The sequence below is a fragment of the Protobothrops mucrosquamatus genome, unplaced genomic scaffold (assembly GCF_001527695.2).
Source record: "Protobothrops mucrosquamatus isolate PMUCROS unplaced genomic scaffold, P.Mucros_1.0 scaffold315, whole genome shotgun sequence".
Lineage (NCBI taxonomy): Eukaryota > Metazoa > Chordata > Lepidosauria > Squamata > Viperidae > Protobothrops > Protobothrops mucrosquamatus.
Genome location: NW_015386655.1, coordinates 51,063 through 55,115, shown reverse-complemented (window position 1 = coordinate 55,115; position 4,053 = coordinate 51,063).

The following is a 4,053-nucleotide window of genomic DNA, read 5'->3' as shown; positions in this document are numbered from 1 at the left end:
CTTACTCTTGATATATAAAGAGTTGATGTTATAAAGAGTGCAGAAAAGACTAACAAAAATTATTAGGGGGCTGGAGTCAAAAACATATGAAGAATTGGGTACATCCAGTCTAATGAAAAGAAGGACTAGGGGAGGCATGATAGGAGTGTTCCAATATTTGAGGGGCCCCTACAAAGACGAGGGGATCAAACTATTTTCCAAAGCACCAAAAGGCAAGATGAGAAACAATGGATGGAAACTAAGCAAGGAGAGAAGCAACCTAGAACATAGGAGAAATTTTGTAATGGTGAGAGCAATCAACCAATGGAACAACTTACCTTCAGAAGTTGTGGGTGCTCCTTCACTGGAAGCTTTCAAAAAGAGACTGGACAATCGTTTACCTGAATTGGTATAGGGTCTCCTGCTCAAGCAGGGGGTTGGACTAGAAGACCTCCAAGGTCCCTCCCAAGTCTATTATTCTATGCTCTACACTTCTTGACTTTTGAGCTTTAGACTGGAAGGTTTTTGGTAGGTATTGCTGGTGGGCGGGTGTTAACCAGGGTGGCACCTTTTATTTCCCAGTTAAGAGATGGGAACCTAGGTGTGTAATATGGGCCAACTTACCTTGTTAGAGCATTATTTTTACCTGCATCATCCCCACTCCCTACTATCTGGATAACAACCAGGTAATTAGTAGATGGGGTGGACAGTATAGGTTGGAGGTAGCTAGAAAGAAAATGGGAAGGCTGGTTAGCTAGCACTGCTGACTAAAGGGATGCTGAGCACTCATCAGGAGCACCCTTGAACTTAGCACTAGCTGCCAGGTGGTATGGCTGGAGGTTCAAGAGGTTGGACAGGGCTCTTCCAACCTGAGGCTGGAAGGGAAACAGATGGGGTTGAAGGGTTTGGAATGAATGGGAAGAAGAGGAAAACAAAAGTATAGTGATGGTGACTGGCAAGATTGGCAGGAATCAAATTGGCAGGAATCAGAAGCGGGTTGCTTACACTACAGGAAAGGTGACTTCAGTATTTAGTACTGATATCACCTTCAAGCCCATTGTGTTCTACCCCAAGCCATGAAACCAGGGCTTCAGAGCATCTGGCATTGACCTAAAATTACTTGATGCACACTCAGCCTGTAACAAAGTTCCTTCCTCCATGATTTAATTGTAAATGAGAGAGCTGACGTTGTCTGCCGTACCAAAACGTGACTTGGCATGGGGCAGAGGTGTCGGGACTCCTGTCAGAGATCTGCCTTGCTAGATTTGATGTGTAGTATCGGTCACCAACCCAGGCCTACTGTAAGAATGAAGCCATTGTCATCTGAGAAACCTGCTAAATTCTAGGGTTGCTGCTCTAGAAGTAGCTTGGTTGTGAGATTCTATTTGCCAAGTTGGGTTATAAGAATCGGGGGATAGAGATGCACAGAATGAATCTGATTAAACCAGTGTAAGTGCATTTCTTAGGCTTTACATGCTACAGATAACAATGATACAGGTAACAAAATAGAGTTATTTTTCTGGCTTTCTTGCATCCAGAGAGAGCCAGTTGGTGGTCCTGTTTAAGACGACCCAGTCCTTCCTGAGTACAGAAGGCTCAGTGGATACTGGTAGGGCCACTATGAGGATTATTCCAAGTATCTGTCAGATATACTTGCTTGGATTTGCTCAGAGTTGGAATCTAGTTGTAAAGAGCCTATGGAGGTCTCTGAGAGATGATCTTGCCTGGTTCTGTGGAAAAAGTTTGTTGTTGAGTTGTGATGAAGTGGACAGTGGGAAAGAACCTCAATAGCATCACTTGGGGCAGAGATGTCTAATTGTTACACTGATAATGCCTCTTATTGTGTTGATGTATGACTACCCCAATGGCTTCATGCAGATGTTAAACAATGACAGAGACCTGATAGTATTGTAACATATATTACTCGGTTCTATCCTGAAAAGCATTTGGTCACTTCAAATGGTCCCAAATGCCATGACATAGGCAGTTTTATCCATTTCACATTACACTGATGTAGTACCACTGCTCTGAGAAGTTCATTGGCTTCCAAATGCATTTGATTGTCTCCTATAATGCCCTGCAGGGCACAGGCACAGGTTATTTGCAACACTGCCTACCTCCAATTGCACATCTCAACAGAGCCATCAGATCCCATCTATTAAAGCATGCCATGTGGCAGGAGCTAGGACTTGGGTCTTCTCTGTCAAAGTGTCTACCTTGTAGAATTACATTCCCTCAGAGATCTAGAAGGCACCAATCATTTTGTAAAGCATTGCAGAACTGGTTGTTCTGCCAGGCTTTTGGGCCAGGAAGTGAAGCAAGCCTTCTCGGCTAATCCATTTGATTCCACTGTTCAAACTAGTAAGGGAATGTTCTTAAGCGGTACAAATTTATTTTGTTTTTTTCTGATTACCTATATTGTGGTTTGGTTTGGTTTGGTTTTGAGTCATTGTTCACCACCTATAGCCATTGTATTGCCAGGTGGGCAGCTATATATGTTGTTAAACTTTTAAAAAGTCCTACTGAATCAGGCCAAAACTCATCTTAATGGGCTTGGTTTTTCATAGCAGCCAAGCAGGTACTTCTGGGATGCTGACAAGCAGGAGATAGATACATATGCATCTACAGTACCAGTGCTGTTGTTTGAAAGCATACTGCCTCAATCTGAACCTTCAGGTTCAATATTTTTGATAGACCTATCCACTGGTTTCTGGCATGAATCATAGATGACTGAAGATGTCTTCACAAACCAACAGAGATGATGACCACTCTACAGAACAAAAGACTGGTAAGTAGATTAGTTCTTAGAATTTCTCCGGATAAGGAGATCAGATCATCCAAGAGTGCTTTGAATAGCAGCTTCTCCTGAAGAGACTGTAAAACAGCCTCCTCCCACAAATTTGAGCACCAGGAGCTGAGGGAAACAACACCTTTGTTCTTAGCAGTGGCAGAGCCTTTCAGAAGGACAGAAAGCCAATCTTTCTCACTTTTCAATCACTTTTGGAAATATTCATTTTAATTACAGTACTTTATGGATATTATAAAATGGCGAGCTGAACTTGACGCCTGGTGAGTTTTACTTTCTTCTTCAGATTTAAGGAATTTTAAATAGAGTCTCAAGAATTAACAATTATATACTATTGGCAAAAAAAGGATTTTTTAAAGAAATATATTTGATTTTATAAAAAAAGTTAAAATACACAAACAAGACATCAAAATGCATTAAAAACACATATGCACATATAATTCCCTCTAGCTGAATACTGATAAAAATATTACAGCAATATTAGTTCCCACTCCTTGGGAAACAGGCCCCAAAATTTTTACACTAATAATTCTATTTGCAGATTATTAACCTGTCATCGATCTACTATATTAATGGCAAAATAGTTAACAGTAGAACAATAATGAAAAAAGGCAAGATTAAAATTTCAAAACCCTCTGTTATTGTAAAAAGAAAGTTTACCATGGCTTCTTATCTATCCCAAATTATCCCAATAGTTAACACTGATTCATCCTAGATCACATATCAACATTTGTTTCTTAATATAATCTCTTATCAATTATTGTCCGGTTAAATATAATAAGACCATTCTCCAAAGTTGATCTATCTTCCCAAAAAAAATCCAGATGAAGTTATTTTCCAATTAAGTATGATAAATCCATTCCCCAATTGTCTTCAGTCCTCTTAGGAAAAACCAATTCATCACTTGGCTCCACTCAGTCCGTTTTTCTGCTTTGTAAAGAATGCAGGCTTGAATTTCAGGAAGGCATGTACAATCCAATCAGTTCTGTAAAATTTTTATTTGCTGCAGCTGCCAAAAAGGCCAACACAGTGCTAGGCTGCATTAACAGAGGGATAGAATCAAGATCAAGTGAAGTATTAATACCACTTTACAATGCCTTGGTAAGGCCACACTTGGAATACTGCATCCAGTTTTGGTCACCACGATGTAAAAAAGATGTTGAGACTCTAGAAAGAGTACAGAGAAGAGCAACAAAGATGATCAGGGGACTGGAGGCCAAAGCATATAAGGAAAGGCTGCTGGAATTGGGTATGTCTAGTTTAATGAA